We start from the raw sequence: 16,057 nt of genomic DNA, 5'->3' as shown, positions 1-16,057 counted from the left end.
GCAAAAGAAAAGGAAAGAGATGAAGTCTCCCTGTAGCTCGCAGAGAATCTGCTCTCCTGCCACGCGTGAGAATCTTGATGTTGACGCAAAGACGAAAAAGAAGTTTCGTCTCAACAAGAGCGAGAGCCCTTCATCGCAAAAGAAACCAGAGGGCCCGAGCGATTATGCAGTGCTCTCTTCAGTCAGGGACGATGTTGTGAGCAACAAGATTATCTCCAAGAGCAAAACGTCCAATCTGGGCTTGCAGGCCAAGAGGGGCTTGCTTGACAACTGCCTTTCAAAGAAAGCAGAGATTGTAGCCCATGTGAATGGGGATTGCAAGGCGAAAAAGGGAACTTTAGGACGTTGTTTGCAGTCTCCAGTATCTAAGGGATCATCGACTCCTAAGAACAATTCCCTGAATAAGCCTCGGCCGAAGATTGGAGTCAGGTCGATGGAAAGCCATTCCTACCGGACCGCAGAGTCTCAGAACCACCTCCTGAGCCAACTATTTGGCCAAAAACTCACTAGCTTTAAGATTCCTTTAAGAAAGGACACATCGGAATCAATGAACTGAGGGGTGGGCTGTGGGATCTGTGAAAAGGAGACTGCATTGTTTGCAGTTACAAATTATTATGACAATTCATTATGGTGAATGAGATTGCACAGCTCTTTTCTGTGAAATGAAATTCTTAATACTTGTATAGTCACTTTATGTCTTCTTTTGAAAGGTGTTTTTTTTATTACAAACACAAATTTACAAATGTGAGGACTGATTAACTTTTAGTCAACGATGCTTGTTGGGCTACCATGAATTTGTTTATCTGCTAATTCATTTTTTTGGACAATTTCCATTTCAGAGATTATATTTCATCCATACACCTAAAGGAAAGAAAAAAATAATACTTGAAAATACATTATATTTTTTCAAGAGATGCAAGTTTTGCATTCACAAAATTTTAAGAGTTTATTGTCTTATTTTGTAAAAGTACCGCATAAGAGTTTAACTAATCTAGAATTTTTGTTGCCGCACCTTTTTTTGTTTTTCAACATGCTTATACAAAGATATCAAGCAGAACATGTTTCTCCTTTTGCATTTTGCTTTACTGTACTACATTGACTACATCGATTCATTCTATTAGCTGTATGTATGCATAACATGGTGCTGCAACATGTATGTTTTGTATGGTAATGTGAATGCCAATGTCCTCAGCAAGGAACGCGAGAACCTTTTGCGATTACAGCAATCTAACTGTTTCTCTGTAGCGGTGACAGTAATCCAGCTGGTTCTCTAGTTTCTTCTAAATGGTAACGATACTGTGTAGCCTCCGAAACAAACATAAAGGTTATCTTTGGTATGAACTCAGGTGCATTCAAGGGCCTGTACGCGGCCCTTCATCCTGTATTAGGAGTTCATCCAACGCACTGATACCGTCACACACAAAAATCACACACTCATCCGTGTCCGTACTCCAACTTTTTAATCAACCCTCATGTATTTGCTAGAACACAGAAAAGGTGCTGTATCCTGTTCATACTGTATCTTATATTGTATAATAATGTAGGTAGTTTATTTTCTGGTGTAATGCTTCATGTCAAAGATTTATTTTAATAATGTGTATAAGAGACAAAGAGCAAGCAGAAAGGGAAATGCAATGCCTGCAGGCTGTCAAGTGGTTCACCAAGTGCCCCTTTTCAAGTTGGCTAATAAAGATCTGTATCGGTGGCTCCTGCTTTGTGTCTTCCTTCTTGATGCTTTGCTTCACACACGTTCCGAACTCCCACATTCATTTTTTACAACAACCGGGCTGACTGCTTGTCACGTTGACCTCGACTTGGCTCTAGATTTATTATGCTTCAAATCGGTTCAATCATTATTGTTCTTAATGAATCCTCCTATCGTAATTCTCTTGTAAAAACACAAAACATGGCAAGCTGGCCTAACTGTCGTCAGTTAAACGTCTGCAGCAGGACAGGCCGGTGTGTCTCAAGCCAGAACCAAGTACACATACGACAAGTTGATCTTCAGAGCTTGAATAAGCAAACACATTGTCAAGATGAGCATGGCTGGATCGTTGTTAGCACGGGGGAAGTATTGAGAGGTGACATGTTGTGGGTGAAGGAGTATCTCTGTCGTGTGGTTCTCTCACGGTGTCTAAAATGGCTTCTGTTTCCATGTGAGCATGTTTCAACATCACATAGGAATAAAAAGCCATAGCAGACAGAGCGGCATGAGTATAGCAGGACCAGCAGCGATGAGATGGAGCAGTGTTTTCACACCTCGATGATATAGGAGACCTGGGGGGCGAAACAGAGCAGGGGTCATTTATATTTTAGACGGTAGAGGAAGGCAAACAGACAGGAAATAATGGTAATACAAAAAAATGAAAGGTTTTATTTGTGTAGCGCTTTTGTAGACGACAGTCAAATTTTCTACAACTGCCATTAAATACAAGAGTAAAAAAGAAACAATCAGATATGAAATAAAAAAATATGTTATTTTGTAGCAGGTCTAATGGGAAATAATGTCAATCTTTCATTTCACAATGTTTTGAATTCAATTCCCGGTAATGCTTTCTTGTCATTGCATGTGGGGAGAAGATGAGTGAATATATGAAGACAGGCGTCGTGGTGGTGTGCTGTACACCCAGTGGCCAATCAAGTACAGCCCCAAATGAACAAAGCTCTTGAAATTATTCAGATAGGGACTACAAGATATTTGAGAGAAGATTAGAAGAGGCCCTATAATTGATTGTTAGCTGTGCCTAGTAAATTGCTCCATAACCACATACTGACTGAACAATTAAATAAAATAGAGGTTTGAATATCAGGTCGTGTAGGAATTAGTCTGCTACAGAGGGACAGAGATGCATTCAATGCAGCATGAAATGAACGACGGATCTCTCATTAACTGTTCATTTCTACTCAAATGACTTGAAATGATTGCACAGCAGGAAGGCTGGACCGTCACAAAATAACATCTAGAAATTAATTTAGATGTAAAGACGTGATTGGCTTAGACACACATAAATATATTCAGAAAACATGTGTTTCAGTGTCATGAAAATATATTTACAGAACATATTTACTGCAAATAAATAAATGCAATGAGGCACAGCCCAACATGTGATGTGGGTTTCAGTGATGGTGACTTGAAGCTTTAGGGTGCCGAAGTCTACAAACGATTGTGAAAGAGGGGGACTATTTAGTGGTGTGCTCATCATTAAAACACAAGTCCTTCCATGACATCAATCGGTTTTGCTGCTCCACACGTAGCTGTGTCTGGCGTTTACCTTCCGCTCGGACCTCCCCCGCGCCGTTTCAGACCGTCCCCAACATGGACATCAACCTGGACCTAACTGTGGATCTCAGCCTGGACATCAGCCTGGACCTCAGCCTGGACCCGAGCCTCACTGTACAGATGGAGACAGAGTGGCAGGAGAGGGCAGCAGTTCCAATTAATTCTGTCACCATTCAGCCTTCGAGGTGTCATATAGAATGTGCTGTCAGGCGTCTGCTTGTTATCTGATCTATAAGGAAATCCTCCAGGGACGCCGGTGGAGACGTGACAGTGACGCTTTGCACATTGAGGTAGAGTGACATTATCAGTAGGCACGGCCTTGAAATAGCATCGCCTTTGTTTCTCCCTGGCTCTCTCTCTGTCTCTCTCTCTCTCTCTCTCTCTCTCTGTCTCTCTCTCTCTCTGTCTCTCTCTCTCTCTCTGTCTCTCTCTCTCTCTCTCTCTCTCTCTCTCTGTCACTCTCTCTCTTTCTATCTCTATCCCTGTGTCTCTCACTCGCTTTCTCTTTCCCCCCCTCCATATCTCTCTCTCTCTCTCTCTCTCTCTCTCTCTTGCTCTCTCTTTCTCTCTCTTTCTCTCTCTCTCTCTCTCTCTCTCTCTCTCTCTCTCTCTCTCTCTCTCTCTCTCTCTCTCTCTCTCTGTCTTTCTCTCTCTGTCTCTCTCTCTCTTTCTCTCTTTTTCTCTCTCTAAATCTCCTACTTGTCTCATCCGATCTCATTCTTCTTCCCTCTCGCGCCATTTTCTCTTTTCCTCCCAGTGCTTTCTCCTCTTCCCTCTATGCCTCTAATTCTCTCCATTGCCTTCCCGACCAAGTCACTCACCCCAATCCTCTGATCTCTACCTGCAATCTTCCCTCCCCCCCCCCCCCCCCCCCCCCCCCCACACACACACACAAAGCTCCATCTATTCTTCTATCCTCTTTCTAATTAAACCCCAACCCTCTCTCTCCCTACCTCCCTCTCTCTCTCTTTCAACCTCTCTCCCTTATTTTTAAAGCCAAACAATTTCTCTCACTCTGTCGCTCTTACCAACCATTCCTCTCTCTCCGCCCTCCCACCACCCTCCCTCCTCCCTCCCTCCCTCCCTCCCTCCCTCCTCCCTCCCTCCCTCCCTCCCTCCCTCCCTGCCTGCCGCCCCCTCCATGCTCTCGCAGCGATGTGGTGCTTCCAGCAGATCAGGGGGTGATAGAGATGGGCTGGTCAGCGTAATGACACTCGGGCTGAGGCCAAAGGTCACTGCTGTGGGGAATTCGCCGGCTTTTCAGCCATTATGGGAGAGAGAGAGGCAGGTAGAGGGGGAGGTGGGGGACAGAGAGTGCAAGAGGGGGGAGGGAGAGTGCGGGTGGGGGGGAAAGGAGGGGGGTCACAGGGATGGAGAGAGAGGAGTGAGGTTGGGGGGAGAGCAAGAGAAATGGAAAAGAGGTGTGGAGGGAGATAGAAAGGTAGAGAGAGAGAGAGAGAGCGAGAGAGAGAGAGAGAGAGAGAGAGAGAGAGAGAGAGGAGAGAGAGAGAGAGAGAGAGAGAGAGAGAGAGAGACAGGTGGTGGAGGGAGAGAGAGATAGAGAGAATGGGGAGAAACAAAAACAATTGGGATGGAGAGAGAGAGACAGATAGAAAAAGGTGGGGAATAGAGAGAGAGAGATGGAGAGGTGGGGGAGAGAGAGAGACAGGTGGTGGAGGGAGAGAGATGGAGAGAATGCAGAGAATTAACGTTTTTGGGGATAGAGAGAGAGAAAGGGGGATTGGAGAGAGATAGTGAGTGAAGAAGGGGGAGACAGAGGTGGGGAGGGAGAGAGAGACAGATTGAAAAAGTTGGGGAATAGAGAGGGAGAGAGAGAGAGATAGAGAGGTGGGAGGGAGAGAGAAAATGGGGGAGAGGGGAATGTGTGATGGAGGCAGGCCCGCCAGGGAACATTCCATCTCCAAGCCGCTCCGCCAGCACGGAGGAGGAGGAGAGTTGTGATTAATTTGATTGGGACGCGATTGGAAATAATTATGTGTACACCACCGAGTGTGTGTGTGTGTGTGTGTGTGTGTGTGTGTGTGTATGAATAATTCAAACATAAACACCCCCCAGAGTGAACAAATGAAAGGAAACAAATCGGGCGAAAGGAAGACATCAAAGTAATTCAGCCTGACAACCTCTGAACACGCTGTCTACCGCGTTAGCCTCATCAGCCAGTGGCGTGTGGGTAACATATAATTATATACAACTACATATATATATATATATATACAGTATATGTATATATTTATATATATATCTATACATATATATATATATATATGTATATATATATATATATATATATATATATATATATATATATGTATGTTTGGAGAGAGCGGCAAAACCAAATGGATGCCGAGAATATTTCTGCATCAAAAGCCACCTTTTCAAGATCGCTTTCACCACAAAACCTCCTTCCCTTCTCTCCCCTTCCTCCATTTAACAATTCCTAGTTTTTTCTACCTATTTTAGTTCTTTAGCTACCTATTATATTTGATCCTGTTTTATCTTTTTATATTTATCTCTATCTTAATAAATGATTTCAATTTTAGTGCACTATGTAAAGCATCTATGAGCATTTAGCAAAGCGCTATATACGTTTAATGTATTATTATTATTATTATTATTATTATTAACGACGCGGCAGTGGGAACGCGGGCGGCCATGTTTGTGCCAACCCCGACCACCATTAAACCACCAGAGGATGCTTGTCATTCCGGTCGATAGCCGTCGGGACGAGGGGACGGGCTGCATGCGAGGGCCTAAAGTACCTGTTTGATGTTCCAGGTCTGCACACACAAACGGGTCGTTCTTCAAACACGGCGCCGCGCCAGCGGCACGGCCCTCTGGTGTCCACACCGCGGCAGACAGCAGGTGTCCACAGAGTGGGCCGCCAGGTAACATATCACGCAAGGCGAGGGGGGAGGGTCTGAGGAAGAGCTGCAGAGTAAATATCGTCCAGGGGGCTGGACGGACCGCCGTGTATGAGTCTCCAGTGTGTAGCACCGCGAAAAGAAATTGCCGAAATGGTAGTTATTAATTCCAGAGTGGATTAAACACACCCCTGTGTATGAATCGTGCTATAATCCACGCTTTATATTTCATTATATTTCAGGACGGTGGTTCATCATTCGTCGGTTATTTTTTTCCCTGTTACATCGGCAGCTATAGTGATGCAACCGTATCTCATCCTGTGGATCTCTCTCTGCTCTGTCCCACTCCCGTCCCCTGGCCGCCTGCCTCGATGCCTCTCTGCTCGGGAGAGAGCATGTGAGCGATCAACGCTGACACCTGTGTCCTCTCTCACCCTACTCCATGCTGCGGCTCATTTAATAGCTCCCTCTGTGTGTGTTAGTGTGTGTGTGTGTGTGTGTGTGTGTGTGTGTGTGTGTGTGTGTGTGTGTGTGTGTGTGTGTGTGTGTGTGTGTGTGTGTGTGTGTGTGTGTGTGTGTGTGTGTGTGAGTGTGAGTGAGAGCCTGTCTGTCTGTCTGTCTGTTTGTCTCTATGTGTGTGTGCTTGTATGCGTGACTGCATCAAGTGTGTGTGTGCGTGTGTGTCTGTGTGTGTGTGTGTGTGTGTGTGAGTGTGAGTGAGAGCCTGTCTGTCTGTCTGTCTGTTTGTCTCTATGTGTGTGTGCTTGTATGCGTGACTGCATCAAGTGTGTGTGTGCGTGTGTGTCTGTGTGTGTGTCTGTGTATGTGTGTGTGTCTGTCTATACGTGAGTGTGCTTGTATGCGTGACTGCATCAATTGTGTGTGTGTGTGTTTGTGTGTGTGTGTGTGTGTGTGTGTGTTCATATCTGGCTAGTGGTGATATGTCTTCATATCCCGGTTCCCTGTGAGTGTGTTAACTAGAAATAAAAGAGATTTCACAGAAGTACCGCCACAGCACCTGTGGCCTGATGCAGTGCACACATACACACACACACACACGTACACACACAAACACACACATACACAAACACACATACATCTCACTCAAACCTCTCAATCCTTAACACACTCAGACAGAGACACACACACACACACACACATTTCTCAACCATTAACACATCCACACATCCAGACACACACACATCAAAACCGTGAACACACATGCACACACAATCTCACACATACACACACAGACACACGCACACATACACACACCCTTAGAGCGCATAGGACCTATAGAACCCGTCGGCCTCGCAGTGGCCAATTATCACTAATCCTAGCAGCAGCAGATCAATACGGCGTACATGGGAAGAGATCCCACTCCGGGAGAGAATATAGTTTATCACCGTGCCTGGCTTAGCCTATCGCCCACATGGCTGCGTATCGATGGCGCTCTTTAGTGGGGAGGTGTGATGCAGGGGTGCGAGGCTCTCAGAGCGTAGCGCAACCCCGCTTCACCCCCCCCCCCCCCTCCTGTCCCCATGGAGCAGCCAGCGGTTCTCACCAGCAGGAGAGCCCCCCCTCCCAGCGTGGTTGTAACACCAGAGACGGCGTCGCTCCACTAGCAACACCACGCACGGCGGAGAAGCCCCTGAACCAGTCCTGGTGTGTTGATGGGTCTGCTCTAGGAACGCAGCATCACATAACGGAGCAAACTTTATGTTGGGTCCCTTTTATATCGCGGGGAAATACTTCCAGTTCAGTACTGATATTGCGTGGAAGCACTTGTACACAGAAAAAACAGGCACGCACGCACACATCAGGCACGCGCACACACACACACACACACACACACACACACACACACCCGTGCGCACGCACACATGCACACACACACACCTTGCACGCACACACACACACCTCACACACACACACACACAGACACGGCAAGGAATGCAAAGCATACACAAGAATTGTTAGGCATAAGTCTATCTCCAGTGTCTGCCTGTGATGCTAATTACTTAATTAATTACTGCTCAACCCAAATTCAGTAAGAGCCAATAATGCCTTCTTAACATGTATGAGAGGCTTCAAGATGCGTAGTGTAAAATCGATCGTCATACGCACCTGCACGCGTTCATTCAGCAGATGCTCTCCGCTCCCATCAGCCGTCTGCTCACTGCCTCGCTTCCTCTCATTCCCTGACTCTCCCTCTCTCTTTTACTCTGTCTGGCTTTCTCCCTCCCCCCTCTCTCTCCCTCTCTCTCTCTGTTGCTCTGTCTCTTTCTCTCTTTCTCTGTCCGTCTGTCCGTCTTTACCAGGGATCGGAGTCTTCCTCCTAGTCGGGGAGCTGCTCAGCTGCAGAGTCTGACATCATCCTTACAGGGAGCAGGTTTTACCATCTCTCTCTCTCTCTCTCTCTCTCTCTCTCTCTCTCTCTCTCTCTCTCTCTCTCTCTCTCTCTCTCTCTCTCTCTCTCTCTCATTCTCTCTCTCTCCCTCTCTCTCTCTCTCTCTCTCTCATTCTCTCTCTCTCCCTCTCTCTTTCTCTCTCTCTTTCTCTGGCTCGCTCCCTGTTTGTGTGTGTGTCTCTCTCTCTGTTTCTCTCTCTCTCTGTGTCTGTCTCTCTATCTCTCTCTCTCTCTTCTGTCTCCCTCTCATTATCTCTTTCTCTCTCTCCTCTCTGTCTCTCTCTACCTCTCTCTCTCACTCTCTCCAGCTCTCTCCCTCCCCTTCTCCCCAGACACTTGTGCACACCATACAGCACCATTCTGCAATCTCTCACCCTTTATTTTCTGTTTCTTCCAGTTCCTTCCTTTGCATTGTTTCACATGATGCCACTGTTTTCAACAGCTTTTCAATTCAATTCTATTCAATTCATCAAAGACAATTCTTCTATAGAAAGCTTGATGTTTGTGACACACAATGTTGGTGTGTTAAACTCATCAAACTGGATAATTATCCACCTTGAGATTCCTGCAGCATCTGGCAGGTGTTTTACCAGAAGCTCAATACGTTCTCTCTATGTCTTTCCCAGCAATCGACGGGGAAAACACATCAGGGTGAGCAGTAGTGTCTGAATCCGACCTGAATCCTCACAGACACCCATCTCTCTGCCCCCTGTATCATCCAGCCCCTCACTGAACGGTGTGAGGCAGAGAGGAGCCTGTCTCTGTCCATGGTGCTGATTACAGCTACTGATTACTTAGAGCTCCCCCAACCACAAACCACTGTACACTAACCCCCCAACCACTAACCATTAACCACTACCAACCACTAACCACTCCCCACTAACCACTATCCACTTACCATTAACCACTACTAACCACTAATCACTAACTATTAACCACAAACCACATACCACTCAGCATTAACCACTACTAGCCATTAACCACTAACCTTTAACCACTCACCACTCACCACTAACCACTTACCACTAACTATAAACCCCTAACCACTAAACACTATCCTCCCCCCTACCCCGCCTCAAGGCAACCTTGAGGACAGGTAGGAAAACAGGTGGTGCACAGCTTTAATAAACACAAACGTGCGTGTGTGTTAGTCCGTGCGTGCCACACACATGAACACACACACACACACACACACACAGCTATATTTACCTGGTGCTGCGGTGTCTCTGTGTAGCTGTGCGTCTCAACTCATTCAGCCTCACATTCATCACGCTGAGGAGACCCTGACAGCTGGGATTCAAATGGATTAGTCCTATTATAGAGATGTGTGGTGCAAATTACACAGAGACACACCCGCACACACACACACACACACACACACACACACACAAACGTACGGGTATGCACACACACACGGTGGGGTTTGCACTCACACCCACACATGCATACCCACACACACAAACGTAGGGGTCTGCACTCACGCACACCCACTCATGCATGCATCCCCACATGCATACACACACAGACATGCACACACATCACACACACACACACACACACACACACACACACACACACACACACACACACACACACACACACACACATACACATAGTTCTAAGAGGAATTTGTGCATGTGTTATTCCGAAGGCACGCCTTCACAAATGAACACACACACACACACACACACACACACACACACACACACACACACACACACACACACACACACACACACACACACACACACACACACACAAACACACACAAACACAACCCAAGGAAGTTAAAGGCCTGACTACTACTCATTTGATGGTTCAAGGCAGCAGATTGGGAGGTAGAGTTAAAGCTGTTTGTGTTGCAGCTCTCATGCCACATTGTTGTCTTAACCCTCATCTCAAGAGGTACCATCTCCTTGTTTCCATAGTGACACCATCCCTCCTTTGTGTGTGAGGCGGGATGTGTGTAAATCACAGTTAGGGGGGAGGGAGAAGGGCGAGAGAGGGGGGGGGAGGGAGAGGTGTCGACCGATAGGGAGAGCTTGAGAGAGAGAGAGAGAGCCAGGGTGTGATTCTTGGATGAGTCAGTTCATCTATTTATATAAAAACACGGACAAAGCCAGTGTGTTCCGTGTCTGGGAAATCCTCCTGCAGGTTTGATTTGTGCTCCGCGCACGCACGCACACGAGACGAGGAACCGATGCTCGCAGGAAGTCAGTGATGCGGCTGTTCATGCACTAGACTGTGTTGACACCCGCATCACGTCTGTGTGGAACGGTCGCTGAAGGGGATCTCTTGTGGCTGCGAATTGTGTCTCAACCGTTGGGAGCAGAGCAACATTAACAAAAGGCAGAGACTATTGTATTGTTTTACCTTTTTCTATGCCTCATTATGGGCCGCCGGTACTGGGAAACAAAGCCTCCTATCTGGTATTGTTACATTCCAGGTGGAAAGGGAAATGCAATGAATAATATGAATACATCGAAATTCCTTTTAATTAGTCTGGGACTCTGAGTCTATAGAATACGACGCCTGTGACTAGAGCTAGATGTTGTATAAATGCTAAGAGGAGTAGCCGCATTGAGGCCAGGGAACCAAAATCAGTTGGCACTTATTGCCAAGAGTACCCCAAACACTAGTTGTAATAACAGAGGCGATGCTATCCCTCAGGTTTGATTGTAGCCTGTTGCTTTATAGAAAAGTAAACTAAATAATCCTTAATTGCAGAATGAATCATCCTCGTCCGAACTAGCCGCTGTCTTGACGGAGGAATTAATCATACCTTAAAGGGTCCGAGCGGTGCTCCCAGCAGGAAATCCCCTCTGCCGCTGAAGCCATCGCTGCAGGAGGCAGTCAGAGGCCAGGGCAGTCCCTCCTGTTCCTCGGCCACCAGGGCTGGTGAGAGAGCGGGTCGGAGGGTCTGGATGAGCAGCAGGGCACCCCCGCGATGACGGGTTAGGATCCGAGGGCACGTTCTGCAGCGGGGTGTCGGCCATCTTGGCTGTTACCACTTCTGCGTGTTGGCGAGGGTGAGCGAAACAACCGGCAGACGATGGATCAAACTAAAGGGAGAAATTCGGATCCAGTACACTTTTTCTGTTTAATCCTACTTCTTGCTAGTACTACTGTTGGTAATTCAGTTTTGTCCTGTACTTATATGATAATCCATGAATTATCAGAGATTCATTCAAGGTTGAATTGATTGTATTGTCCAGAAGTGAGGAGGAGAGAGAGAATAATAAAAACAGAGAGAAATAAAAAAGGAAGGGGGCGTGTACTGAGGATCTCTATAAAAAGCGTGTCACTCGTCGCCTGACAGTGAGTCGTTGACAGCTGGGGAGCATTCTGTGTTTCGAGACGAGACCCACTGACACACGTTATTGTACTCTGGAAGGACTTTTTTCTTTCAAAAGATATTGCAGTAATTATTGTCCAAGTAATGTGTGCTTGAAAGGGTGTGTTTTTGAGAACACCTGTGTGTGTGTGTGTGTGTGTGTGTGTGTGTGTGTGTGTGTGTGTGTGTGTGTGTGTGTGTGTGTGTGTGTGTGTGTGTGTGTGTGTGTGTGTGTGTGTGTGTGTGTGTGTGTGCGCGCGTGTGCATGTGCGTGTGTGTGTGTGTGTGTGTCTGTTTGTCTGTGAATGTGTGTTCTCCTCTTCTCATTTCTATCTCATCTTGAATCAATCTCGAGAGTGGAACCGTACGTATTTCTCGGAGTATAATTTGACTGGCTGACAGCAGCGTCTGCAGCCAGCCAATGAAAGCACTTCCTGACAATAGAGTGTCTGATCTGTCACATGGCTTGAATGAGGACTGACACAGCTGCCAGCATGCTGTGTGTTTGTGTGTGTGTGTGTGTGTGTGTGTTTGTTTTTGCTACATAGTGAGGACCGATGCAAGTTTTTAACCCACAGAGTGAGGTCCTTTTTGGGAAGTGAGGACATTTTGGCCGGTCCTCAGTTTGTCTTCATTGAAATCACCTCCTAAGGCTATATAGATGCTGTCCTCTGTTTTTCTCAAAGGTCCTCATTTTGGGTCAAAAATTAGTTTTTTACTCCTGTATTTTAACACACTTTTGCTCTCTGACCCACCTACGGTCGTTCTTCGGTACTGCACCATCAAGGGGAGGGGCCTCCCCCCCTCCCAACGTAATGTGGACTCTTGACCTCGGCTATGAAATCGCAACAATGTTGCAAACTTGGGAGGGCACATCGCTAACGTGCAGGGCCCCTCCCCCCCTGCACGTGCTGCTGCCTGACGCAACAGAGGTGACTTAAAATAGTTCATCAATCCAATAGAAGTATGAAAAATATCTTCCCGGTGGCGTAACGGGGAAAACAAGGTGTCCTTTGACATCTACGTTTCGAGGCAATTGCAACGGTGCCACACATGACCATATTTGAATATGTTTCGGGGTAGTAATTAGCTGTCGATTTTGGAGGCCTTAATCAATATTGATCAGCTATAGATTTGCTCCCCGATGGAGACTTTTGACAAATGACATGTTATTTAGCATCTACACGTTGAGCTGAGTCCAATGAGATCAAGCTTGACCTTGTGCCACACCGAGATCATGTCCTAGACCATAGGTATACCATGTCAAATACATGTACCGTTTTGCTAGAGTGTCATGCTTGGTGTTATTGGACTCAGCTCAACGTGTAGATGCTAAAACACATGTCATTTGTCATAAACCTTTATCGGGAAGCAAATCAATAGCTGGTCATTAGTGATTAAGGCCTCCAATTTCGACAGCTAATTACTACCATTAAACATGTTGGAATATGGTCATGTGTGGCACCGTTGCAATCGCCTGGAAGCGTAGATGTTGAAGGACACCTTGTTCGCCCTCTTACGCCACCGGGAAGATATCTACATACTTCTGATTGACTAATGACATTATGTGTCAGGCAGCAGCAGTCCAGGTGCAGGGGGGGAGGGGCCCTCCCCTTGATGGGCCATCACTTAAGGCTGAGCTGAAGGCAGAGATGCACCACAGTATTCTCCACTGCTGAACTCTGACTCACAGGCCCAGTCCAGTGTTGAAAATACATAAATTATGTGTTTAATATAATTAAACACATAATCTCTCTCTCTCTCTCTCTCTCTCTCTCTCTCTCTCTCTCTCTCTCTCTCTCTCTCTCTCTCTCTCTCTCTCTCTCTCTCTCTCTCTCTCTCTCTCTCTCTCTCTCTCTCTCTTTCTTCCCCCCCTCCCCCCCCCCCGGTAGATCTCGGGAGGTTGGCTACTTGAAAAGTAAAGTAGATCTTGGGTCAAAAAAGGTTGGGCACCCCTGACTTAGGCTTATGCTTACAGTTTGCTGGCTTCAATGTCAATTGTCAATGTCAAAACAAACCGAGTGCTTGGTCCTCAATCTGTTTGTTAAAAACTTTTTCTTAAAGTTGGTGTTCCAATTTATCTAAGGCAGTGTTTGGGTTAAGGGGGGTACCTAGAGTCCAGAATTTTTATTTCTGTGATTGAATGTGAGCCAGAACTGCTGGTCCTCACTTTGTGGGTCTTTCAACCCGGTCCTCAATATGTAGCAAGTACACAGGGACGCTGGAAGTCCGTCCGAGGGGGGGGTGCTGAGAGAGAATCTATATAATGACGTCATAATAAATGCTGCGCAACATCCGTTGTTTACAGAGACGAGATGAGGGGTGACGTCACATTCAGGGATCCGCTCTGATAAACACTCTACTGGTGTGTAAAAAGAGTTCTGCCAACTAGCCACTGTTATTCACAAACGTTAGCAAATAAACAATGTGGAAATTAGAGTCAACTCGGCTGATACTGGGCTGAATTTCACACACTAACAACATGCCGACAAGCTGTTGCGGTCCGGGATTATACACAGCGTTATAACAAGGATTCAGGAGGTTATTTCTAAAGGTTTACAAAGGAAAGTGACAATAATAGAAAGCCTTAATTTTCATCCAGACTTACGAGTTGTCTGATATGAGGAAGGTGACGATTTCTCCGTCAAGTGAACCGCCCGTCTTTGCTCTTTTTTTGCCAACCAGTTTACGTGCGGGATTCCAGAATCAAAACGATAACATTCAAGTCTATTAATATGGCAGCAACATTTTACACCAGTTTTAGAATGTTCACTACAACAGATGTTGAACACCAACATGCTTATGTAAAATCAGCATAGTACCGATAATATGATAAATATCATAAAAAGGGTGGGTGTCAATAATTTAATGAAAAATCATGTTGTATGATAAAATTATACAACAAAAAAAAAGTATTGATTTGTTCAGAAAACTTTCTCACTTGCAGTTACAGCCAGGGGCCGCTGCAGCACCCTAAGCACCCCCACTTCCCGCGTCCCTGGGTTACACTGTTGTTTTTTATTGGTCGTCATGAAAAAAACCATAAGGGGTAACACTGTTGTTTTTTATTGGTCGTCATGAAAAAAACGTAAGGGGTAACACTGTTGTTTTTTATTGGTCGTCATGAGAAAAAACATAAGGGGTAACACTGTTCCTTTTTTAATTGGTCGTCATGAAAAAAAACATAAGGGGTAACATTGTTGTTTTTTATTGGTCGTCATGAAAAAAAACATAAGGGGTAACCATGTTGTTTTTTATTGGTCGTCATGAAAAAAAACATAAAAGGGGTAACACTGTTTTTTTTTATTGGTCGTCATGAAAAAAAACCTAAGGGGTAACAATGTCGTTTTTTATTGGTCGTCATGAAAAAAACTTAAGGGGTAACACTGTTGTTTTTTATTGGTCGTCATGAAAAAAAACATAAGGGGTAACACTGTTGTTTTTTATTGGTCGTCATGAAAAAAAACATAAAGGGGGTAACACAGTTGTTTTTTTTGGTCTTCATGAAAAAAAACATCAGGGGTAACACTGTTGTTTATTATTTGTCATCTTGAAAAAAAACATAAGGGGTAACACTGTTGTTTTTTATTGGTCGTCATGAAAAAAAACATAAGGGGTAACACTGTCGTTTTTTTTCATGACGACCAATAAAAAACGACAGTGTTACCCCTTGTGGTTTTTTTCATGACGACCAAAGAAAAACAACAGTGTTACCCCCTATGTTTTATTTGAAAAATATCGACAGTGTTATCCCTTATGTTTATTTCATGACGACCAATAAAAAACAGCAGTCTTACCCCTTATGTTTTTTTTCATTACGACCAATAAAAACGACAGAGTTACCCCTTATGTTTTTTTTCATGACGGCCAATAAAAAACGACAATGTAACACTGTCGTTTTTATCAAATGAAACATGAGGGGTGACACTGTCGTTTTTCTTTGGTAGTCACGAAAAAAACCATAAGGGGTAACACTGTTCCTTTTTTTATTGGTCGTCATGAAAAAAAACATAACACTGTTCCTTTTTTTATTGGTCGTCATGAAAAAAGACATAAGGGGTAACATTGTTGTTTTTTTATTGGTCGTCATGAAAAAAAACATAAGGGGTAACCATGTTGTTTTTTATTGGTCGTCATGAAAAAAAACATAA

The 16,057-nt window shown here is 45.2% G+C and overlaps 1 long non-coding RNA gene across 1 annotated transcript; it reads right to left on the bottom strand.

Moving 5' to 3' along the window:
* Positions 1–1,441: 1,441 nt before the first annotated feature.
* Positions 1,442–4,307, bottom strand: LOC132464261 (uncharacterized). Its single transcript, XR_009527212.1, has 2 exons — positions 3,273–4,307; positions 1,442–2,277 (listed from the first exon to the last, which is right to left on the bottom strand). It is a non-coding gene; the product is annotated as an uncharacterized LOC132464261 (long non-coding RNA).
* Between the last annotated feature and the right edge of the window lie 11,750 nt (positions 4,308–16,057).

Source organism: Gadus macrocephalus, chromosome 9, assembly GCF_031168955.1.
Source record: "Gadus macrocephalus chromosome 9, ASM3116895v1".
Classification (NCBI taxonomy): domain Eukaryota; kingdom Metazoa; phylum Chordata; class Actinopteri; order Gadiformes; family Gadidae; genus Gadus; species Gadus macrocephalus.
This window is presented reverse-complemented; position numbering and strand designations above follow the sequence as displayed.